Source organism: Scyliorhinus torazame, chromosome 9 (genome assembly GCF_047496885.1).
Source record: "Scyliorhinus torazame isolate Kashiwa2021f chromosome 9, sScyTor2.1, whole genome shotgun sequence".
Lineage (NCBI taxonomy): Eukaryota > Metazoa > Chordata > Chondrichthyes > Carcharhiniformes > Scyliorhinidae > Scyliorhinus > Scyliorhinus torazame.
Window position 1 is genome coordinate 212,766,852 of NC_092715.1, and position 26,331 is coordinate 212,793,182.

The window sequence follows — 26,331 nt, forward strand, 5'->3', positions numbered from 1 at the left end:
TAAAACCAGCGCCGTTAATACCCATTCCAGCATTTGAGGAACCTTTTACAAGGGTCCTAATTGATTGCATAGGACCGCTTCCTAAAACGAAAAGTGGAAATCAATATCTTTTGATGATAATGGATGTGTCTACTAGGTTTCCAGAGGCCATTTCAGTACGTAATATTACAGCTAAACTGATTGTGGAGAAGTTACTTCAATTTTTTACTAGATATGCACTACCCACAGAAATACAATCGGATCAAGGATCAAATTTAACCTCAAGGTTATTCAAAGAAGTTATGGATAGCTCAGGAATAAAACAATTTAAATCAACTGTATACCATCCAGAATCGCAGGGAGCGTTAGAAAGGTGGCACCAGACATTAAAGACAATGCTGAGGGCTTATTGTCAAGATTAACCAGAGGATTGGGATAAAGGAATTCCATTCGTTAGGGATGCACCTAATGAGTCAACTAAATTTAGTCCTTTTGAACTAATTTATTGGTCATGAGCTAAGAGGACCACTTAAATTGATTAAGGAAAAATTGGTGAGTGAGAAATCGGAAATTACCTTATTGGATTACGTGTCAAATTTTAGGGAACGATTAAATAGAGCAGGTGAGTTGGCTAGACAACATTTAAAAGTTGCACAAAATATGATGAAATGGGTAGCGGACAAGAACTCAAAAGTTCGTAGTTTTGCCTGTGGAGATAACGTTTTAGTATTGTTACCAGTGGTAGGTGAACCTTTAAAAGCTAGGTTTTGTGGACCTCATCAGATTGAAAGGAAATTAAGTGAGGTGAATTATGTGGTAAAAACACCAGATAGAAGGAAGACTCACCGAGTGTGTCATGTGAATATGCTTAAAAGGAACTTTGAAAGGGAAGGAGAGAAAAAAGAGGTTTTAATGATTCTAACTCAAAGTGACGAACCAAATTCAGATGACTGTGAACTTGACATACCTCAAATTAAATTGGAAAACGAGGATGTTCTTAAAAATTGGAATAAATTGTTGAGTTAACTTCCAGAGGAAAAACGGACTGACCTGAAAGAGTTATTGATATCACATGGGCAAGTTTGTGGAGATAAATTGGGAAGTACTAAAATGGTTATATATGTAGTTGTGGGAAATGCTGTTCCAATCAAACATCCATATAGACTTAACGCTTTAAAATTGGCACAGGTTAACAAAGAGATTGAGAGTATGTTTAAAAATGGCATAATTGAAGTGGGTTGCAGCCAATGGAGTTCACCCATAGTGATGGTACCTAAACCAGTCGATACCCAACAGTTGTGTGTGGACTACAGAAAGGTTAATGCAGTTACAAGAACAGACTCTTATCCTATCCAACGTTTGGAGGATTGCATTGAGAAAGTGGGACAATCAGCTTTTATGTCCAAACTGGATTTACGTAAAGGTTACTGACAGGTACCTTTATCTGAAAGGGTGAAGGAGATTTCAGCTTTTGTGACTCCAGATGGTATATACCAATTCAAAGTTTTGCCATTTGGCATGAAAAACACCCCAGCCATATTTCAACGGTTAACTAACAAAGTTGTTTCAGGATTACCCAATTGTGCAGTATACATTGACGATCTGGTAATTTTCAGCCAGACATGGAAAGAACATTTGAAACATCTGATGGAGTTATTCGATCGACTTCAGGAGGCGGGTTTGGTGATAAACCAAGCCAAAGGTGAATTTGGAAAAGCCCAAGTCACTTTCCTTGGCCATACAATCGAACAGAGCCTAATGGTGCCACGGGATGTGAAAACAAAAGTTATTGGGGAGTTTCTGATACCCTCGACACGAGGGGAAATAATGCGATTTCTTGGCATGAGTGGATTTGTTCGAACATTTGTGCAAAGGTTTTGTAGCGTGATTGCTCCACCGATGGACTTGCTGAAGAAACGTCGAAAATTTCAGTGGACAGCGGAGTTTCAACAGGCATTTGACTGCCTGAAAACTGCGATAACCAATGCTCCTGTGTTGGAGAATTACAAGGGACTCTGTGATCAGATATAATTAAAGTATCCGACTTTAAAGAGAAATGCCGAGGCGTAGAGAAATGGACGGATCGTGCAGAGACCTTCTTGTTCAAAGAGACTGTCAATTGAGAAGGATTTCAGTTGGAGGAAGAAGAACAAAAAAAATGGACTATATTATTATACCTATTTGCGTGTGTTGTTTTTTTTTAACGATAAAGTATATTTACTGTGTGCATTTCTTAAAGGATGATGAAAAGGTGAAAAATGAAACCATCTTGAAGTTGATGGGGTTTTTTTTCTTGGGGGGAGGTATCATGTGAGAGTACCTTTAAGAAATGGGTGTTTATAAATGGGTGTGTATATAAATATCTGTAGTGAGAGTATCTTTAAGAAATGGGTGTTTATTACTGCAGTGATGTCAGAGTGGGTGGAGCTGGGCTGTCTGTCAGCTTTTTACTTCTGTTTTAGGCTGTTTTTGCAGGGTGTGTTTTAGTTTCGTTTTCAGAGCTGGATAGCTGCAGTCAAAGCCAGAAGGTGCATTAGAGTCTCTTTCTGTAATCTAAAGAATGTAAATCGATCCTTTGGTGATTTAAAACTAATAACTGCTCTTAGTAGTAACTTTAACCTGATGTGCTTCTGTTGAAGGTTTTTTTTTAAATTTGTCTGGATGTTAAAAGGACAGCTTAAGAATTACTTCGAGTTGTCTTCGTTGGGGGTTGTATTTGAATTAATAGTTGCTAAGATGTTCACGGTATGTTTGAAAAAGGTTAACTTGAGTTCATAGAATAAACATTGCTTTGCTTTAAAAAATACTTTTCCATTTCCGCTGCACCACCCCTGTAGAGTGGACCGTGTGTTCCCCATACCACAATCTATTAAAAGTTGTGGGTCAGGTGAACTCCATGATACACTTTGGGGTTCTCTAAACCCTGGCCCATAACATCAGGTTACAAACTGAATATGGGCAAGAGTGAGGTTTTTGCGATCCAGGCAAGGAGGCAGGAGAGGAGACGGAGGGAGGTGCTGCTCAAGGTGGTGGGAGGGAGTTTTAGGTACCTGGGGATTCAATGGCAATAGACTGGGGTCAGCTTCACAAATTTAATTTGGGCAGGCTGATAAAGCAATTAAAAGGGACTTCCAAAGGTGGGACGTGCTCCCGCTGTCATTGGAGGAGAGGATACAGACTGTAAAAATGACATGCCTCCCGAGATTGCTGCTCGTGCTTCAGTGTCTTCCAATCTTCATCCCCAAGGCATTTTTTAGGAAGGTGAATGCGGCGATCTCGGGTTTTATATGGGCCGGGAAAGTCCCGCGGATGAAGAAGGTCCTTCTTGAGCAGGTGCGCGGGTAGGCGGGGTTGGCCCTTCCGAACGTTATTAATTATAACTGGGCGACTAATATATCGATGGTTAGGAAGTGGGTAGTGGGAGAGGGGCCGGTCTGGGAGTATGTGGAGGCAGCATCTTGCAAGGGCACGAGTCTGAAGACACCCCTGCCATTCCCGCCAGTTCGTTACTCCACAAGTCCAGTGGTAGTGGCAGCCCTAAGAGTGTGGGGGCAATGGAGGCAGCACATGAGACTGGAGGGGGCGTCAGTGAACCGATCTGTGATAACCACCGGTTCGCTCTGGGGCGGGGGGGGGGTTTAGACGGGGGCTTCAGGTGGTGGCAGCAGGGAGGGATCGAGAGAGTTGGAGATCTTTTCATTGAGGAGCTAGAGGAGGAGTTTGAGTTGCCAGAGGGGAATGGGTTCCGGTACTTACAAGTGCGGGATTTTGTACGGAGCTTCCCGGGCTTCCCTCGCCTCCCACTAAGGGGACTACAGGATAAGGTGATGTCAAAAACAGGGCTCGGGAAGGGGAGAATCTCGGAAATATATAAGGAACTGATGGAGTGGGAAGGGGTTCCAATAGGGGAGGTGAAGAGGAAGTGGGAGGAAGAGTTGGGAGGGGAGTTGGAAGTCGGGTTATGGGAGGAGGCCCTGAGGAGAGTCAATGGATCCTCGTCATGTGTCAGGCTCAGCCTGATCCAATTCAAGGTGGTCCACAGGCTCATATGACTATGGCCGGATGAGTAGGTTTCTTGAGGAGGTAGAGGACATGTGTGTGCGGTGTAGGGAAAGTCCTGCGAACCATGTACATATGTTTTGGGCGTGTCCGAGGCCAAGGGGATATTGGCAGGGATTTTCAGATGTCATGTCAGAGGTAATGGAAGGGAGGGTGACTCCGAGTCCAGAGGTGGCAATATTTGGAATGTCGAAAGATCCGGGAGCCCGGTTGGCGGGAGGGGGGGGGGGGGGGGGGTGCGTTTTGGCCTTTGCCTCCCTGATGGCCCGGGGACGGATTTTGTCGGGATGGAGGGACTCACAGCCTCAAAAGTCGGATGTCTGGGTCAGTGACATGGCAGGTTTCTTAGGCTAGAGAAAATTAAGTTCACTTTAAGGGGTTCACTACAGGGCTTCGCTCGGAGGTGGCAGCCGTTAATCAACTTCTTCAAGGAAAATTGCCCGTCAGCAGGAGGGAGGGGGCGTGGGGAAGGGGGAAGTGACGAATAAGGGTAGGGAATCTAAAGTATGGGTAGTTCGGGTCTATGCTTGGGGGGGTTGGGTATGTTATTGTGGGGTTTATGTGTGTGTTGGAGCTTTTTGTTTAAAAATGTTTAAATGCCTCGATAAAATATTTTCTAAAAAAAGAAATTGCACATAGAATCACAGATCCATACAATGACGTAGGAGGCCATTCGACCGATCTAACCCATGTTGGTTCTTTGAAAGAACTTTCTAATTAGGCCCGCTCTCCTGATCTTCCCCCAGGCACGACAAACACTCCTTTGCAATATAAATGCAACTCTTTTGAAAGTTATAGTTGAATAATTAACTCCTAGGTTTACATGTGTCTGCTGCATAAAATTATAAATGTAATTAGCAAACGATGTGCCTGAATTGGTCATTACAAATGCTAGCGTTAACTCCTGCTGCTATTCTTTCCTCAGGAAAACACATCCACAGTGCTGGTAAAATGTTTTCGAGGAATCACAGGTGTCCAAGACAGCACTGGGATATTAACCCAAACATAAAATCATTCTGAAAAGGATCAAGAGCTCGGTGTTCCATCAGCTTTCATATCCCAGAATCAGTGTCAGCCAGCCAGACACTGCAGCCCTGCCAACACATACATGTGGGATTCAGCCAGAGGGGCCAACTTTCAGAGACAGGTCATTCAGTCCAAACATTTTAAGGAGCTGGTATAAATGTGCATTTATTAACAAAGTGGAGTTACACTGCAAAACAGGTTCAACTTAAACACTGGCACCTTTCACTATCCCGGGTGTGGGACTGAGCCGTGTTTAAGCAGAACCTGTGCGTGACTTTCTTTGGGTTACCTGCTGAATCCCACCACCAGGATGCAGACAGAAACCTTCAGAAGCACAGAAGGTTGTCTGTCATGTATGAAAGGAAAAAACATGAAAACGCATCTTTCACCTCTGCAACTGCACACAGTCACAGTCTGAAAAACAATCATTCTCAATCTGCATCCTGATTTTAGGTGAAATTAAATGAAATGAAAATCGCTTATTGTCACAAGTAGGCTTCAAATGAAGTTACTGTGAAAAGCCCCTAGTCGCCACATTCCGGAGCCTGTTCGGGGAGGCTGTTACGGGAATTGAACCGTGCTGCTGGCCTGCCTTGATCTGCTTTCAAAGCCAGCGATTTAGCCCTGTGCTAAACAGCCCCTCAGGTACAGCACCAGTTTGATTTTGTAATTAAGATGTTCAACTTTACTCTAACCACATGTGCCTAAGTTGTTTGTAAAAAAGCAATATCATGGGTAATGCAGTGACATACAGGCCCCAACCCTCCACTCCAAATCTCACTTGTAGTACTGCAGGGAGTCACTGAGCAAAGTCCAGACACCTGCTCCCAGGGGTAAGTTAGAACATTGAGCAGCCCTGACTCGTTCCCTGCCAGTTGACAGGAGACACTGCCAACTGCATGAATTGAACCTGCTTCACACATGGCTTTAAAGCAATCGTGAGTATACTTCTGGGCATGCATGACCCAGGGTGAATACACTGTGCCTGAATGGTGTGGAACGAGGCTCAGAAGTTAAACCTCATTATAATGGAACCAAAGAGTACTGCAAGATTCAGCCACTGATAGTGGTTTTTAGATATGGGTCCAGCCACCGTGGTGGAGGTCACTTTCTTAAGCAGTCCAGTCACTTGCTTCTTGTGGAGGTTGACTCCCACTACTCATCAGCTAAGACATCAAGTGTAACAACAAAACCACCTTCTGTTGTGAACTGGATCTCTGTGTTTTACATTCATGTGCTACTTTGATCTTTCTGAAGGCAGACAACACAGAGGTGGGAAAATGTTTAGTTCATTGAATTTTGTGTTTAATTGTATGCAGGCAGTGGGCACTATCGTGCATAAATTATTCATTTGTGCTCCCAGAAATATACACAGACTGAAATGGTAGCTGTTGAGTTAGCAGGTGTATGGCTAAACAGCAGGCTTGTAATGGCCAGCAGCGCGGGTTCAATTCCCGTACCGGCCTCCCCAAACAGGCGCCGGAATGTGGCGACTAGGGGCTTTTCACAGTAGCTTCACAGAAGCCTACTTGTGACAATAAGCGATTATTATTATTGTAATGTGTAGCTTAGTAAACAAATGCTTAGAAAAGCATGTAAAGATTGGTTCCAGTTCTATACTTTCTGGAACATAGCATTAGCTGTTTTATTCCAGCCTAGGCAAAGCATGCGGAATAAAAGCAAAGTACTACAGATGCTGGAAATTGGAAATAAAAACTGAAAATGAAAGAAAAACACAGCAAGTCTGGCAGCATCTGTGAAGAGAGTGACAAGAATTAACGTTTCAAATCTGTATTACTTTTCTTCAGAGCTCTGAAAATGTAACACGGACTCAAAACATTAACTCCGTTTCTCTCACCAACAGATGAGTCCAGATCTGCTGAGGTTTTCCTGCAGTTTCTGCTTTTATTACAGCACGCAGAATGTTGAGTTTGATGAGGCACTAAAAACCAGGCTAGCTTTCACTCACTTACTGAAAATCTAAAGCATACATGTTCTGGTGGGTTATCTTCCAATTTGGAAGCACAATCACTTTGTATCCTTCCTGCTGTCTAGAACAGCCTTTTGATGCCCCGAGTCTGGGGAGAACATCATTTTATAATAATCTTATTAGTGTCACATTTAGGCTTACATTAACACTGCACTGAAGGAGAATTCAGAATGTCCAATTCACCTAACAGCACGTCTTTCTGGACTTGTGGGAGGAAACCGGAGCACCCGGAGGAAACCCACGCAGACACGAGGAGAAGGTGCAGACTCCACACAGATAGCGACCCAAGCCGGGAATTGAACCCGGGTACCTGGTGCTGTGGAGCAACAGTCCTAAACACAGGGCTACTGTGCCGCCAAATAAGGACAATTCCCTGCCCGGAAATCGAACCCGGGCCACTGCGGTGAAAGCACCAAATCCTAACCACTAGACCACTTATGCTTCTTCAAAATCATGCCATGAAAATCTTAAATCTAAGAGGGCTGATAGACCCCCCCGTTTAATGTTTCATCTAAAAGACAACTTCTCTGACAGTGCAGCAATCCCTCAATATTGGACTGAAATATTGGTCTAGATTTTGTGCTCAAGTTCCTGGACTGAAACTCTCAACCTTGTGACTCATAGGCAGAGAGGCTCCCTATGATCACAATCTGGTTCCTGCTCTCAGCATTTCTCGATCCTCCTCCTACTCTGCCACATAAAAAACACGAATGAAGTCTGCAGTCGATGGCAACTAATGATCTTGGAATCCTGAAGTGGTCGTGCAGTATATTGTCCCTGACCCGTCCAGAAATTTGAAATCATGTTTCCTGCATTAGAAACAGACACTACATTTCAGAAGTACTTTAATAGCTGGAAAGCACTTCGGGAAATCCTGAGGTCATGAAAAGCACAATATAAATGCAAGTTCTTTCTTTCTGTTTTTCAGCAAAATTATGCAGGGGGAATCTATTTAATATTTCCCCAGAGCTGGCACAGACACAACTGTTCAAGTCATCTCCTGTGCTGAGATTGCTATCATCCTATGAACACAGGATCCTGTGAGTGTGCGTGTCAGGACTTCCAAGAAAGGAATTCCATCTCCAAATAGCAGCTGGATAACAGTCCATGAAATCGCATCAGACAGCACTGAACAACCAGTCAACTATGTGTAGATGTGCAGGTGTTGCATTCTTACGTGGCTGCAACCGCAGACAAGACATATGAGAAGCTGATGTGTCGACGGGTTCTGCAAGGAACACTGTTCCCCAAATGTGAAATCTGAAGAACTTCCAGCTCTTGTTTTGTGCTGGATCCTTGAGGGAGCAATACCCTTGCTGATCAAAAAAGGGAAGCAGATACCTCAATAACTGAAGCCAAAGACCAGGTTAAAATAGGGGGGGGGGGGGTGGGGGAGATGGCCAATTCAGCGCTTTCATAATAGGCAGCAAAAACACAAGAGAAGGTCAAAGAAATGACAAAAAATAATTTGCATTTATAGAACTTTGTAATGACCTCAGGACATCTCAAAGAGTTTTACATCCTCCAGGTGTAGTTATTATTGATACTGTACAAAATACATCAGCCAATTTGTACACAACAAAGCCCCCAAACATCAATGTTATAAAGACCAGGTAATCTGTTTTAATGGTGTCGACTCTGGGATAAATATTGGGAGAATTTTCCTGCTATTCTGCAATACTACCTCGGAATACTTTCGGTGAACCCTAAAGGGTAGACAGGGCTTCACCTCCAACAGTGCAGCAATCTCTCCAAGCATTCTAACGTCAGCCAAGATGATGTGCTCAGGTCTCAAGATTGGGAGTTGAACAACTTCTTTTTAAAATACAGCCCCTTGGAGATAGGATTTTTAAAAATTCTGTCACCAGTCATGGGCATTGCTGGCTCGGCCAGAATTTATTTCCACCCCTAATTGGGTGGTGGTGAGCTGCCTTCTTGAACCACTGCAGTCCATGTGGTGCAGGTTCACCCACAGTACTGTCAGAAAGAGAGGTGCAGGATTTTAATCCAGCAACAGCGAAGAAACAACAATATAGTTCCAAATCAGGATGGTTTGTGGTTTGGAGGAAAACTTGCAGATGTTCCCATCTGTCTGCTGCCCTTGTCATCTGAGGTTACAGAAGTCCTGGGTTTGAAGGTGGTATCAAAGGAGCCTTGGTGTGTTGCTGCAGTGCATCTTGTAGATGGTACATACTGCTGCCACAATGCGCCGGTAGTGGAGGAAGTGAATGATGAAGGTGGTGGATCAGGTGCCAGTCAAGTGGGCTGCTTTGTCCTGGATGGTGTCGAGCTTCTTTTCTTAGAATTTATAGCGCAGAAGGAGGCCATTCGGCCCATCGAGTCTGCACCGTGCCCTGGAGCGAGCACCCTACCCCAAGCCCACACCTCCACCCCATCCCCATAACCCAGTAACCGCACCCAACACTAAGGGCAATTTTGGACTCTAAGGGCAATTTAGCATGGCCAATCCACCTAACCTGCACATCTTTGGACTGTGGGAGGAAACCGGAGCACCCGGAGGGAACCCACGCACACACGGGGAGAACGTGCAGACTCCACACAGACAGTGACCCAAGCCAGGAATCGAACCTGGGACCCTGGAGCTGTGAAGCAATTGTTCTAACCAACGTGCTACCGTGCTGCCCCGTGTTGTTGGAGCTGCACTGATCCAGGCAAGTGGAGACTATTCTACCAGGCTCCTGGCTTTGGAGATGGTGTACAGGCTGTGTGAGTATTTATATATTTATATGGATGGTCCGTTCAGTTTCTGTTCAAGATGTTGATAGATTTGAACATTTAGCACCAAGTCGTATAAAGAGATATCAGTGTTATGTTCTGTGCTGTGGTTAAGATGCACACAGAACATCTAGTTCTTTGACTAGTAAGATAACTCCCCATGTCTACGTGGGTTTCCTCCAGGTGCTCCGGTTTCCTCCCACAAGTCCCAAAACATGTGCTGTTAGGTAATTTAGAGATACACGAGCAGGCACCGGAATGTGGCAACTAGTGGCTTTTCACAGTAACTTTATTGCAGTGTTAATGTAAGCCTACTTGTGACAATAAAGGTTATTATTAGTTTATTAACAAAATTAGCACGTGGAAAGATAACTGACGAACTAGAATACAAAGGGTAAGAAATAAGTAAATTCTCCTGGAGCTACTTCTAATGCGACTGTCCTCTAGTACAACTTAATACCAACTTGCAGATCTCTGGAGTCACATGGTGGATCTCTATCACCACCTGCTGGTCGGAGGTCGTACAGATAACTATAAACATTACTAGATAACTATATACATCACTGTGCATATACATATCACTACAATTTGTATAGGTAATATAAAACTTCGCCAAAGAGGTAAACTTCATGTAGTGGCTTAAAAGGAGTCAAGGTTTAGGGGAGGAATTACAGAGTTTAGGGCTTAGCGAACTGAGGGCAAGTCCAGGAACAGTGGAGAGATAACAGGGTTGTCAAGACCTGATTGGATAAGTTCAAACATGGAACTGCAGGAAAGATGTGCATGATTTTGGGAGGCAAAAATGATTTGGAGAGGAAAGGGAGGTTGGAGGTGGGTGGCACTTTACAAGGACAAAAGGATAAAGTGTGGGTTTTTGGAGCAGATGGGTGGTAATAACAAACAAAGAACAAAGAAAATTACAGCACAGGAACAGGCCCTTCGGCCCTCCCAGCCTGCGCCAATCCAGATCCTTTATCTAAACCTGTCGCCTATTTTCCAAGGATTTACTTCCCTCTGTTCCCCGCCCATTCATATATCTGTCTAGATGCATCTTAAATGATGCGACTGTACCGCCTCTACCACCTCCGCTGGCAAAGCGTTCCAGGCACCCACCACCCTCTGCGTAAAAAACTTTCCACGCACATCTCCCTTAAAAACTTTCCCCCTCTCACCTTTAAATCGTGACCCCTTGTAATTGACATCCCCACTCTTTGAAAAAGCTTGTTGCATACCTCTCAATTTTGTAGACCTCAATCAGGTCCCCCCTCAACCTCCATCTTTCCAACTAAAACAATCCTAATCTACTCAACCTTTATTCATAGCTGGCACCCTCCATAAAAGGCAACATCCTGGTGAACCTCCTCTGCACCCTCTCTAAAGCATCCACATCCTTCTGGTAATGTGGCGACCAGAACTGCACGTAGTATTCCAAATGTGGCCTAACCAAAGTCCTATACAACTGTAACATGACCTGCCGACTCTTGTACTCAATACCCCGTCCGATGAAGGCAAGCATGCTGTATGCCTTCTTGACCACTCTATCAACGTGCGTTGCCACCTTCAAGGTACAATGGACCTGAACTCCCAGGTCTCTCTGTTCATCAATTTTCCCCAGGACTCTTCTATTGACCGTATAGTCCACTCTTGAATTAGATCTTCCAAAATGCATCACCTCGCATTTGCCTGGATTGAACTCCATCTGCCATTTCTCTGCCCAACTCTCCAATCTATCTATGTTTTGCTGTATTCTCTGACAGTCCTCCTCGCTATCTGCAACTCCACCAATTTTAGTATCATCTGCAAACTTGCTCATCAGACCACCTATACCTTCGTCCAGATCATTTATGTATATCACAAACAACAGTGGTCCGAGCACGGATCCCTGTGGAACACCACTAGTCACCTTTCTCCATTTTGAGACACTCCCTTCCACCACTACTCTCTGTCTCCTGTCGCCCAGCCAGGTCTTTATCCATCTAGCTAGTACACCCTGAAATCCATACGACTTCACTTTTTCCATCGACCTGCCATGGGAAACTTTATCAAGCGCCTTACTGAAGTCCATGGCAGCTTTGAAGGGGAGCTTCAGAGTACCTGAGGATCGGGAACCATTGACAGGAGCTCAGCTCATACTGGATGGCAGACAAGCAACATTACAAATATCGGACAATCACCAGTCAAAACCATGCACACATTGGGCAGCACAGTGGCGCAGTGGTTAGCACTGCTGCCTCACGGCACCGAGGTCCCAGGATCGATCCCAGCTCTGGGTCACTGTCAGTGTGGAGTTTGCACATTCTCCCCTTGTTGGCGTGTGTCTCACCCCAACAACCCAAAAGATGTGCAGGCTAGGTGGATTAGCACACTACATTGCCCCTTAATTGGAAATAATGAATTGGGAACTCTAAATTTTTTTTTTTAAAGAAAAAAAAACACAAGCTGGGCCAACATTCCGTACGAGAAGAGCAAAATTTGACTTTACAAATGTCGGAGAATAAATACAGATGTTGATGGAGATAGAGGTAGTTATGTACAAATATACATATTTAACTAATGTCATGCAGAAATCAGAAGCATGAACATTTATCTCAAGCATAACCCAGAATTCGCAACGTTGGTTTGCCCCCACCCCTCCCTTGTTCCAAACTCATCCAGCAAGGGCAATGTGAGTCTGGACGTTCATTCTCTAGTTCAATACGATTCAGCCCACTTCCCAAAATAAATGCAGCAATATTAATCGGAGCAGAAATGCACATGGGAGATGGGGAGGAGGGTGTAGGTTTTCTCAGCCCCTCCATCACAACCAGAATTGTTTCCCTCTCTCAAAATGCCTTCCAATTCCCATTTAGTGCATTTTCCCTTTTTTTGGAAGGCAGGTTCAATTGAAATGTCGGCATTTATTGCAAGGGGAATTGTAATGGAATATAAAAGGAGGGAGGATTTACAACAATATAATGTTCAATCACACTTCATAGCGGCAGGGCATTTCAAAATAGAAATGGAAAGGCAATTTTGTGGCATTCAGAAGCACAAAAGGAACAGACTACCTGAAAACTGGACTGTTCCATATAATAGGTCACCCCGAGACAAGGGAAGGTGCGGGAGAGCCGTTTGATGGGAATAGAATTGATGAAGCAGAAGATGGATCCTACGGACACGATGAACCTGGAGAGTGCATATGAGGCATTGAGGGATAAAGATAAAAGTTCAGGGTTTTGGCGGGGATATACCTTAGGGATAATGTAGTTTGTTGGAATAAAGGGAGAGGGAATCTGTAGGGGCTGCAGTTGAATGGATGGTCTCGATCCAGGTCAGTGTTTTTCAAACATTTTTGCCTGGGACCTATTTTTACCAACCGACCATCCTTCAAGACCCACGCCGACCGACCTTCACGACCCACCATTTTAATTTACCTTTAATGTGACACGTCTGCCTGCTTGGCCCTCACGATCTCACTTGCTTTGTTATTCAATGTTACATTTCTGATAACGACTTCAGCAGTTGATTTAAGATGTCCCTGAATCCATTGAAAAAAATCAAGAGGTTTGTTCTCGAACTCGCTGTGCTTAGTCTTCAAATGTCTTTGAAGTTTTGAGGGTTTTATCCTTCCATTTGCCAGTGCTTCCCTGCATTTAACACACATGCTGGATTCCCTGTTGCTGAGACTAAGTGTTGATGCCGGGACAGAATTCCTGGACTTCCACGACAGCAAAACTGGCGCCGCATCTGGACCGATTCAACTACTGTTGCGGGACTAGACCGGCGCCACGTGGAACACAATCGATTCCAATAAGAAACGGTGTCGGATTCGCCAGGTTCACGATTGGCATTCGGGAGGCTGACAAGCTGCAGCCGCATATACACACTTCAGTCCCCACACACACACCATCCCAGCCAACAAAATGGTAGCAAGATGCAAGGCATCAAGGTTCACAGGCACCAAGCTCGAAACCCTCCTGGACACGGTGGAGGAGAGGTAGGCCACCCTGTACCCCAGCCCGGGAAGGAGGCTGCCAGCCACCACAGTTCGCCGTGCCTGGGTGCAGGTAATAGAGGCGGTGAGTGCAACGAGCAACACCGTTCTGGCGGCCAGCAGTGTGGGAAGAAACTGCACGACCTCCTCAGGGTGGCCAGGGTGAGTAGGCGGCACTGTGCCCCTGGATCTAACCCCCATCCCAAACACACAGGAACTCCCCTTCCCCCAACAAGGAGAACGGCCGAACCCCCACCCTGAACCCCATGCTGGCCATACCAGCCTTCATGGCTGGGTGCCCTCGCCAATGAGGCCACTAGCTAACCCTCCTTGGCTGCATGCATCAGACTGTCTAATACTGTGGTATTCAGCCCCCCCTCCCGCCCCAGAAAAAGGATGCCCATAACCGCCGGGCATGGGAGAAAACTGGAGGGGGACCGCCGGACCTGCAGCCCCTCACCGTGGAAGAGCAGAGAGCTCTGGGTGTGATCAGAGGCCCAGAAGAAACGGAAGTAGCCACGGTGGAGGGCAGCTGTGGGAGAGGAAGTGAGACCCTGCTTAGTTGCAGTTCCCTGTGACACATCGGTCACCCTCCAACACCACCCTCACCCTCACTTTCACCCCCCAGCCCCGCGCGGTCTAATCATGTGCCTTGTTACTTGCAGGACCTGCTGGTGATGGGGGGGTCCATCTGGGGTCCCCCACCCCAGTCCATGTCACAGCGTTACCCCCCACCTATGTGCCAACCAGCGACGAGGACAGCAGCACGAACGAGAACGCTCGGCACAAAACCCAGGACACCCCGGAGCTGCAGTCCAGGGATGACGCTGATTTCTCGTCATTGCTGTCTCCAACACCCTCCACATCCCAGAGACACTCACATCGGTGGGCACTTCAGTGAAGAGGCTCCTGGGACACTCTCTGGTGCGCAACACACAGCTGATCCGGTACATCAGGTGGAGGTAGGAAGTCCCGAGAGGGTGGCCGGTTAGAAGGTGGGCCGACCCCAGGGACTAGCTGCCATCCAGACGGGTTTGGGCTCCTGGAACTGACAGTCCCATCTATTGTGGAGATGCAGTTGCAGAGCCAGAGACTACATGAGGAGTTGAGCATCCAGCACCTGCAGGTGAAGTTGGAGGAGTACAACCGCGTGCAGAAACAGGAGGTGGTGCCGACAATGCGTGCCACCCAGGCCAACACCTCATAGGTGGCATCCGCGGTGGAGGATTGAGGGTTTTGGCTATGGATCAGCGTGTCCAAGGCCAGGGGCATTCTTTGTAGGCGTTGACTGAGGCCCAGTACAGGCTGCCGCCTCACAGGCAGCCATGTGCCAGAGCCACCTAGACATTGCTGCAGCGCTCCTGCACATGGCCCAGTCACAGCGGGCCATGGCTGAAAACATTGGTGACATTGCCCCGGAGCTGGCCGACTTGCCGCAGACACAGAGGGAGGTGACCCAGTCCCAGAAGGTGGTGGCACAGTTACATCATGATGTGGTCTCAGTCGTCCGGCTCCTCCTCGGACTTGTCCTCCAGGACATCCTAGCCCACCACCACTTCTTCCTCCTCAGACAAGGTTGCATGTCCCTCCCTCCGCCTCCTCCTCCTGTATGTCATCCCGCTGCTTGTGGAGATTGCCAGATTGTGGAGGGTCAAGCAGACCATCACAAAGTGGGAGAACCGCTGAGGGGTGTGCTGCAGGGCACCGCCAGAGGGGTCCAGGCATCAGAACCACATCTCGAGCAGCCTGATGCGCCACTCAGTGATAGCACGAGTAGCAATGTGGGCCTCATTCATAGATTATCAAAGATTTCACAGTGCAGAAGGAGGCCATTCGGCCCATCGAGTTTGCACCGGCTCTTGGAAAGAGCACCGTACCCAAGGTCAACACCTCCACCCTATCCCCATAACCCAGTAACCCCACCCAATACTAAGGCAATTTTGACACTAAGGGCAATTTATCATGGGCAATCCACCTAACCTGCACATCTTTGGGCTGTGGGAGGAAACCGGAGCACCCGGAGGAAACCCACGCACACACAGGGAGGATGTGCAAATTCAGCACAGACAGTGACCCAAGCCGGAATCGAACCTGGGACCCTGGAGCTGTGAAGCAATTGTGCTATCCACAATGCTACCGTGCTGCCCTATTGTATTGTGTCTCCACCTCAGTCTCAGGCCTCCACACCAGCGTCATCAGCCATGTCCTCAGCAGGTATCTCTTGTCCCCCACGAGCCAATCCATTATGCTAGGGTGATCCTCGACACCGGGGCCCTGCGAGTGCCCCAGGATGTAGCAGTGATGTCTGCTCCCTGGGTAACGGTCCCATAAGTGCATGATTCTGAGGCAGTGGTCACACACGATCTGAACATTCTGGGAGTGGAACCCCCTCCCTGTTAATATTGGGCACTACCTGATGCCCCAGTGCTCGCAGGGCAACATGTGTGCCGACGATCGCTGCCCGGACCATCCCGGCGATGGCAGCACATCCTGCAGCAAGAACATCTTGGTGGACCTGGTACAGGCCAAAAGTGATATAGTCTATGCCCAGGTATGTAGAACATCCATCACCTCCCGGATGCACCCTATGGGCTGAAGATTGCGATATTCCACAAAGGTCCCCGCTCAAGACCTGGAAGTACCCGGTGGCATAGAAGGTTACGGTTGAAGTGACCTTCACAGCCACCGTGTGGAGCAGGTGTCCTCCTCCTCCAAGGGCATGGCACAGGTGCCACACAGACTCCCCGTCTATCAGCTCATGGAAGGATCAATGACACCTGTACACCTTGGGCAGTCACTGGCCTCCCCTTCTGGCCCGCATCAGCCTGATAAGCGGCCAGGTCTTCAGCATGTGCGACAGTCCCTGCCCATGTCGTGCTGCCTCCAGTCTCTGTTGTCGATGCTGCCTTCTCTGGAGTCTTCTTGCCTTGGCTGCTACAAGCACAGCGAGGCAGCCTCCGCGGGTCCATACCAGCAAACACTGTTATCTGGAAGGAATTGGAGGAGAGAGACTGACAGTTAGGGCTTCCATCCCAGGACCCTCAAATCCAGCAGGCCTCACCCCACTTACGACTGTCCCGCCTGCTCTGTGTGCCATCGAACCAGCCAATCCTTGCTCTTCACACTCACTCCAGCCAGATTCGGGTGGCTGAGATCAGCTGCCCTCGGCTCATCCACACACCTACCCATTAGCTGCGAAAGGGTTCTCAGTACTGAAGCCCTGCTCTTTTACTGTTTGATTGTTGGCAGCTGCTTCTATGGTGCTGACATTCCTAGAGTTCAGGCATCAAAGGGTGCTGGACATGCAGTGCACTAATCATCCTCTGAGGCATGGCACTTGTGCCTTTGAGAAGGCACTTGAGAGTTCAGGAGCATGAAGTGCGCTCACAACTAATGCGGCTAATTCCTCATTTCAAATAGCCTTCAGCTGTGAAGCTAGAGGCTGCTCACGGTCAAATGGGGAGAAATTGACTTTCAGAGGAGAAGCTTCAGCAAGGCTCTGTCCTGGAGGCGTTTGGTGGGACAGACAGGCTACAGCTGTGGCTGCCCGTTATGGATCACCACAATATTTAAAGAGACCTTGAAGACTTACACAGACGCAAAGCCCCTCACCACCCCATCCCGGCCCGGGGCGACCCCCAACCTGGATCCCTCCAGCCCCACACAAAACCAACACCCCTGAAGGGCCCCCCATCCCCGAGCATTGGGGCAACAGCTCCGGTGCCCTTGAGCTGCATGTCGGTAAATGTAAAGGCTACTCACCGCCCCACTTACCCTCAGTATCCTGTGCACCAGATTCAAGTTTTGGAAAAAGCGTACTAAACCACACCCTTGTGACTTCCCGCTGGAGAGTCAGGTAATTCCCGGAGGCCGCTGCACAAATTAATGCAAATTAAAGTTAATGATATTCTTGCCATGTTTGGGTGAGATCTGGAAGTCGCCATTGGGAGCTGGTCGGGAGATGGTTCGTGCCCAGCGTGAATCTTGATTTTGCCCTCACCCGCTATTCACCTGATGCGCCCGGTTCTGCGCTGGGCGCAACGTGGTCGCTGAATCATGTCCATCATTTCAGTTTCTCTCAGCTGCTTGGCAGAATCCTACAAGGACCAGCCAGTGTTTTGACTCCCCCAATTAATGAATAGAACAGAACTGATGTAAGGGACGTGATATAACCAAGGCAGTGAAACAGATAGAAATTAAATGGAAAACTACAGGGAAACTGAAATAAATATCACTTCCCAGTAATGAAGTAAGAGTGTTAATATTTGAAAGGATTCCACAGGACACACTTTGCTCGATTTTTTACTTAAAGACACCCAAGGATTTCCGGAACCATATTAATTTCTGCTACACACACTGTGAAAGTATTGGCCAAATTTTAATGTAAATTCACTCCAACTTGAGAAAACAGCCAACATTAAAAACAAGCAGCATCCTTTAAGTAATGCAGCAAGATAAGGCTAGCAAGCTGTACTCTGCACCAAGTCAAAGGCCCAATATTGCACCCAAAGTTTTAGCCTGCAAACACATTTTGGTCCTCACCCATACCAACCTTCACACTATTAAAAAATGTGCATTTATACAGTCCCTTTCACAACCTCGAAGATATCGCAAAGCGCTTTACTGCTACAATGTAAAAATATGTTAGTTAATTTACTAAGTGCAAGGTCCCAAAAACAGCACTATGCTAATGACCAGATCATCTGTTTATGGGTACTGTTTGAAATGCAAACATTGTGCAGGACATCAGGGAGATGTCTGCTCTTTTTCAAAGTAATTTCATCCAATCCTTTATGTCTATTTGAAGGAGCAGGCAGAGTCTTGGTTGAAAATCTCATCTGAAAGAAAACTCCTCCAACAGTGTTACAAGCACTCATTATTATTTGGGAGTGTCAACCTGGAGTTTATGGTCAAGACTCTGGAGTGGCGCTGGAACCAACAACTGTCTGACTCAGAGACAAGGATGCTACCAATGAAACACCTCATGCAATCCTGATCATGTTCATCAAAGTTTACATAGACCAGCACTGCTATCTACTGCTCTACCACAAAATGGCCGCTAAGGAAGGCAACTGGAGAAAAGCTCATCAATCATAGGCCCTTCATTCCCATGGAAATCCACAGAAACATCCAATAATATCACAATGAGAAAAAAGTAGGAAGCAGTGAAGCCATAGGGCTCCCAGGTTCAAGCTCTTTTGCTCAACCTCAGGTCTCAATCTGCTTTTATGTCCCTTTTCTTGCTCATTTTCACACTGCTAAACACACAGTATCTTGCATTGCTAGCTCTCCTTCAACAGTGCACTGAAGCTAGCACTTTAAACTTTCAGGGGCCCAGAAAGGGCTGCATCACCCAGTCTCCAGCATCATTCCCACAGAGATGTTCACTCGCAAGCACAATGACATCTGTCCCAGGCGAAGAGGGTAGTCAGCTACAACGGATCCAAAAGTCATTCCAAAATTACAGTTGAAATGAAATATAATCAAATAAGAGGATGAGAACCCTGTTGGCCATCAATAGTTATGTTGGTTACATTAGATATCATGGAACCCCTACAATGCAGAAGGAGGTCATTCAGCCATTCGAGTCTGCACCAACCCTCTTGAAAGAGCATCTTACCTAGACACACTCCCCTGCCTTATCTGCGTGACCCCACCCAACCTTCACATCCCTGGGCACTAATTTTATCATGGCCAATCCATCTAATCTGCATATCTTTGGACTGTGGGAGGAAACTGAAGCACCCGGAGGAAATCCACGCAGACACGGGGAGACAGTGTACAAACTCCACATAGTCGCCCAAGGCTGGAATTGGACCAGGGTCCCTGGTGCTGTGAGGCAGCAGTGCCAAGCACTGTGCCACTATGCCAGCCTGATCAAGGCCTGATCTCTTGAGGAACACTGAAAATTTCAACAAACTCATTGGACTTGGGCTGCATTCAGCTGGAGAGGCAAAACAAAAATTCTGCAGATTTCATTAGTGCACTGAAGACAAGAGAATATTGCACACATGTAACCAGATCAATGCAGGAAAGAAATCAGTGGTTACTGTTTAAACCCTCACAATGAGGACCTGATATCACTGACCTGTTGTGTACACCAGTATACATTAGACTGGGGTCAGTGAGCTACTGCATGCACTAGTATACTATAGACTGGATCAATGACCTGTTGTAAACACCAACATACGACAGTTGGGATCAAAAGCCTGCTAAATACACCAGTAGCCTACAGCCGGAATTAGTGAACTGCTGCATACAGAAATATACCTGAAGCCCAGGTTCAGTGATTTGCTGTATGCACGAGTATACAACAGCCGGCGAATGGTGTCTGGCTATATATGCTGGTATATTACAGCCAGGGATCAGTGACTGCAATGCACGCCACCATACCACAGCCCATTATCAATGACACACTGCATACACTAGTATAGTACCATAATGACCCTCACGAGACCCACAGGGATGATCCAATTGATCTCCCCATGTGGTTTGTGGAATATGAACTCTCCCACAGCTGGGGTTCATAGAATCAACCCTTAAAAGGCGGCCCAGATTGAGACCAGCATGATCGGTAGCCCTGGTTGGCAGCATGCAAACAAATACACCCATATGCTGAATGCTGCGTCCCGGTCTTTTCTTTTGATTGGAAATAAACTTCCATTTGAATCACCTTCTCGGTCTCCTGAGTTTTTATAAATACAGCCGGCAATCAGTTACCTGCTGGATACACCAGTATACTACAGACTGGGATGAGGGACCTGCTGTATACACCAGTATACTACAGACTGGGATGAGGGACCTGCTGTATACACCAGTATACTACAGACTGGGATGAGGGACATTGCTGTATACACCAGTATACTACAGACTGGGATGAGGGACCTGCTGTATACACCCTCACACGAGATAACATACAGTGGCTGCATGCAGAAAAACATTATCGCAATAAGTCTTGGGATTTAGAAAGCCCTTTCTGATGTGGCAGTGGAAGTAGAGTCAATTCAAGCTACCAAAATGTTAATGTAAATATGAGAAGAGAACATGAGGAAAGAGCGGGGCAGTGGGACTTATCTGTTACTTGGCCTCCTTCTGTGTTGCATTCCATGATTCTGTAAATGAAGTTTAAGTGCAGATCTTCATGATCTAATTTAATGGAGGTGGAGGCAAGAGGGGCAGAATGGCCCCCCTGTTCCCAGCACTCCTATTTGAGTGTCAGATGTGGGATCAGTGGGTAGCACTCTTGTCCGAGTTACAATTAGCAGTCTCTTCCAATGAAGTATAAATTGTTGTTCCCCCTTTACTGATGCTAATTTCTTGAGAGCTGTCCTGATGCGAAGAATAGGAGGTGCTTTGATAGCATGGCTCTCTTTTTTATAGCAATGATGCAAAACCAATATACAATCTTTTAACTAAAAACCGAAAGTCTGTTTCGGTGGAGATTGAGATTGATGCTATCGCCATTTATACTACAATTGGTTTTATTCAAATCCCACTCCAGGGCTCTGCACACAAAACCAAGGCTGGCACTCCATGCGCTAATGCAGGTGCTGTCATGTTGGATAAGACTTTAAACCGTAGCCATTCCTCTGCCAGCTTGGGTAGATGGGAAAGATTCCACGGCACTATTTCAAAGCTGAGCAGTGGGTTATCATTCCAATTCGTGCAGGTCGGCACAGGCTTGGAGGGCCGAAGGACCTGTTCCTGTGCTGTATTTTGCTTTGTTCTCTTTGTTCCAATTCTCTTCCCACACCTCATGGTGCATTAAGGCAAACCTTTGTCTGTTTCCATATCTAGTAATTCCCGGAAAAGGTCGCCAGTCTGTTGCCAGGGGCTTATAGCTTGAGGGGTGCCACTCCACATCAAACATGGCTGACCAGGAGTCTCTCCAACTCTTACCACCAGCCACTGGCATGTTTGGAAGGAGGAATGGAAGCATAGACTATGAAAGAGAAAATGATGGAAAATCTCAGCAAGTCTGGCAGCATCTGTAGGGAGTGAAAAGAGCTAACGTTTCGAGTCCGATGACTCTTTGTCAAAGCTAACAGACAGAGAAAGTGAGAAATATTTATACTGTGGAGTGAGAATGAAAGATGAGTCATAGCCACAGAAACCAAGGAGAAAGAGTGCTAATGACAGTCCCCAGAGAGAACAAAAAATGTGAAAGGTCGAACAGCAGAGAAACTGACACCAGAGGATGAACTGTAGATGTGGGGGAAGGGAAGGGGGAAGCAAAGAGGAGAAAGGCGAAGGAGAGGTGGATAAGATTGGGGGGGGGGGGGGGATTAAATATATATTAAGAAAGAAAGAAATGGTAAAAGACAGTTAAAATGAAATGAAAACAAATGGGTCGAAGTGGGGGTCGAGCTAATCATCTGAAGTTGTTGAATTTGATGTTGAGAACGGAAGGCTGTAGCGTGCCTAACCGGAAGATGAGATGCTGTTCCTCCAGTTTGCGTTGAGCTTCACTGGAACATTGCAGCAGACCAAGAACAGACATGTGGGCATAGGAGCAGAGTCTTGTGTTGAAATGGCAAGCAACGGAAGGTCAGGGTCCTGAATGCGCACAGACCGAAGATGCTCAGCAAAGCGATCACCCAATCTGCATTTGGTCTCTTCGATATAGAGGAGACCACATTGGGAGCAGCGACTTTATGAGGCATAGACTATTTTCTAAATGGGAAAATGCTAGTCAACAGTTAGGAAGGCAAATGCAATATTGGCATTCAAGTCCAGAGGGTTAGAATACAAGACAATGGATGTACTTCTGAGGCTGTATAAGGCTCTGGTCAGACCCATTTGGAGTATCGTGAGCAGTTTTGGGACCCGTATCTAAGGAAGGATGTGCTGGCCTTGGAAAGGGTCCAGAGGAGGTTCACAAGAATGATCCCTGGAATGAAGAGCTTGTCGTATGAGGAACGGTTGAGGACTCTGTGTCTGTACTCGTTGGAGTTTAGAAGGATGAGGAGGGATCTTATTGAAACTTACAGGATACTGTGAGGCCCGGATAGAGTGGACGTGGAGAGGATGCTTCCACTTGTAGGAAAAACTAGAAGCAGAGGACACCATCTCAGACTAAAGGGACGATCCTTCAAAACAGAGATGGGGAGGAATTTCTTCAGCCAGAGGATGGTGAATCTGTGGAACTCGTTGCCGCAGAAGGCTGTGGAGGCCAAATCACAGTGTCTTTCAGACAGAGGTAGTTAGATTCTTGATTAATAAGGGGATCAGGGGTTATGGGGAGGCAGCAGGAGATTGGGGATGTGAAAAATATCAGCCATGATTGAATGGCGGAGCAGACCCGATGGGCTAAGGGGCCTAATTCTGCTCCCATGTCTTGTGGTCTTATAAAGCGGGATGCAATTCAGTTTCAAAGGCCATACATTTATGCATGGGAATAGGATCAGATATCTAGCTGCCACCTTGAGCGGGTGGCCCGATAGCAGAGTCCCATGGCCAGGACCACCCCACCCCGCAATGCAGATCGGTCCCGACCTACCCCCAACATCACAAGTTGGCCCCGACCACCCCCCCACTCCCGGATTGCCTGGGTGCCCCCCTACCCCCAACCTCAAGTACAGGGGTAACTATTGGGGGGGGGGGCATCGATACCCTCAGGGACCCCAGCAATAGGGGAACCTGCCGCTTTGATCCATTCATATACCTTCACGCTTTAGTGGCAAAATCCAATGTTTGTAAATGATGCCCACATCAAAGAGAGGCAAGTAAAATAAAATCACATGCGTGAGTGCGTTTCATCTCTTTGATGCGGGCAATGTTTACAAACCATGTGGTTTCACCACTTTGGCCACTGGAGGGTGAAGGGATATGAATGGATGGGTTTTATGAGCTGTCAATCACAAACCACTACTCGAAAGCCATGAATGGATACAGCGAATCTGTGGGAACCAGTTGCAGGCACAGCTCCTCGCCCACCTCCCAGTGATGGACATGTGGAGCAGCAAGGTAAGTATTACAGCTAGAATGCTTCACACTGCCCATGTCTGAACTGCTCTATAACTTCCAGGCAGGAGCCTCTTTTCGTGGGGGCGGGGGATGGGGAGGGATTCTGTGTCGGGGGATTCCCCTATTACAGGGGTCCCTGTGGGAGGTCCCCCTATTACCGATCCCGATTATGCCCCGACGCCTGATTCTCTGTCCCATCGGGAACAAATTCTGGGTATCCTGGGGATGGAGAATCCGCCCATTATTCTTTGCAGTGATTGTGTTGATTTGAAACATTTCTGAAGATATTGGTGTCATGTTGCAAACTTCTGTGCAACCGCTACAAATCCTGTCACTATCTTCAGCTGCTTCAACAATGATCTTCGCTTCACCATGAAGTCAGAAGAGGGAAGCTCATTGTTGATTGCACATATTTGAGTACCATTTGCAAATCCTTAGATACTGAAGCAGTCCATGCATGTATACAGGAAGACCTGGGCTACATGTCAGTTTGAGTGGTATAAATATTTGTGCCAAGCCCTGACTATCGCCAAAGAGAGAGAATCTGACCAGCTCTCCATGACATTAAACAACATTACCATCGCTGAATCCACCATCAACATCCCAGGGTTATAATTTACCAGAAGCTTAGCCACATAAATGCCATGTTTGCAATACCAGATCAAACTGGGAATCCTTTAATAAGTGACTTCTGACGCCCCAAAGCCTGTCCACCATCTCCAAGGCACAAGTCAGAAGTGTGATGGAACATTCTCCGTTTGCCTGGATGAGTGCAGCTCCAACAACAATCAAGAAACTTGATATTATCCAGGACAAAGCAGCCCGCTTGATTGGCACCCTATTCACCATCTTAAACATTCCCTTTAGGGCCGAGACAACAGAAGGCATGGCCGGCAAAGAGGGGGTGACAGCATCAATGGTCGCACTAGAAACCAGACTTGGAGGAATACAGAGGTATCAGAGGGAGCTTACAGAAATAGGGAGGGGTCAGGCCATAGGGTGGGGTGATGGATGAATGGGGCGATTTACGATATGGACAATAGGGTTTTAAATGAGTTCACATTTATTGGGGGGGGGGGGGGGTCAGAAGGTGGGAGGCAGGCCAGGGGAGCAATGGAATAATTAGTCTCCATGTAACAAAATAGTGGAAATGGGTTTCAGCAGCTGTATGTCTGAGGCATCTGCTTTTTACTTTATTCTCCATGTTCCACAGCATCTAGCTCACTGTCTCATGTTAAAATATCCAGAGTTTAATTGCAGTGACGGAACTTCAGATAGATATTATTGTACATTAAGTACCTCTGCTCTTCCTAAGAAACATGACAAGTTGTTCTGTGAACACAAGCTCTTCCTCTACTCTGCAGTTATAACTAACAAACGCTAAGTAGAGACTGACAACATTTCAAAGGGATTAGAGGTTGTAATTTTCTTAGTCAGGCTACTGCTGGCTGCTGCCACATTTAATTGCACATTTAATGGCAGCACGGTAGCATTGTGGATAGCACAATTGCTTCACAGCTCCAGGGTCCCAGGTTCGATTCCGGCTTGGGTCACTGTCTGTGCGGAGTCTGCACATCCTCCCAGTGTGTGCGTGGGTTTCCTCCGGGTGCTCCGGTTTCCTCCCACAGTCCAAAGATGTGCAGGTTAGGTGGATTGGCCATGATAAATTGCCCTTAGTGTCCAAAATTGCCCTTAGTGTTGGGTGGGGTTACTGGGTTATGGGGATAGGGTGGAGGCAGACAGACAGAATTGTCGCCTTGATAATTTGCAGCCCTGTCTCTGATCTATGCTTGCCATGGCTCTGTTTCTATGCCAGCAGTGAAATCTGGCAGCCTATGTCTCTTTTAAGTTGCTCTGCCGACTGATATTTAGTTGAGCGTTCGGGCAGCGTCTGCAAAACCAAACTGCCAACACGAGATGGGATCAATGTGCACCACACTGCTTTTCCATTCATAAAGTTGCCTCTTGGTTTACAAGCACAGAAATTTGATCTGGAGAATAGAATCTATTTTAAAATGTAGAACAGCAGTTTATTCATACAGCACTTAACAAAACTAAAGTAACAGCAGACCTTGGTGAAATGGAATCATGAGAGACCACACCATTCCAAAAGGAACGCACATGCCTCCAGTATTTTTTAAGCTTTCAGCACAGTTCACTATGGCACATTTTAAGTGGGCCAGCAAGGAAAATAGTGAAGATAGAATTGAAATTAGAAGTTAGTTTTACACTACAGGCAGAGACTGGAGAACAGTTTGCTGACACGGTGTGAAGCCAACCACTTTCACTGATGTGGTTTCTACAATTCTAAAATGTCATTCAGTATCACTGGGTCCTCGGATTAGTGGGGTTTAAACCCAACTCATCATCCCATTACCAAAAATGTACTTTCTGTTGGCATAGAAACACAGCCATGGCAAGCACAGGTCAGAGACAAGACTGCAAATTATCAAGGCTCCAATTCAGTCTGCAGTGTCAAAGTGCAAAGGGGGGGGGGGGGGGATGATGATGATAATGATGATGATGGAGGTCCAGAAAGTATCATGTCTATTCATACCTCTTATGAAAATGGCAGATTTAGTAACATTGGACTGTCAATCCA

General features: G+C 46.7%; 1 protein-coding gene across 1 annotated transcript in view; it reads right to left on the minus strand.

Moving 5' to 3' along the window:
* Window positions 1–26,331, minus strand: part of LOC140429719 (A disintegrin and metalloproteinase with thrombospondin motifs 3-like) — a 376,678-nt gene that overhangs the window by 341,049 nt on the left and 9,298 nt on the right. The window lies entirely within an intron of this gene.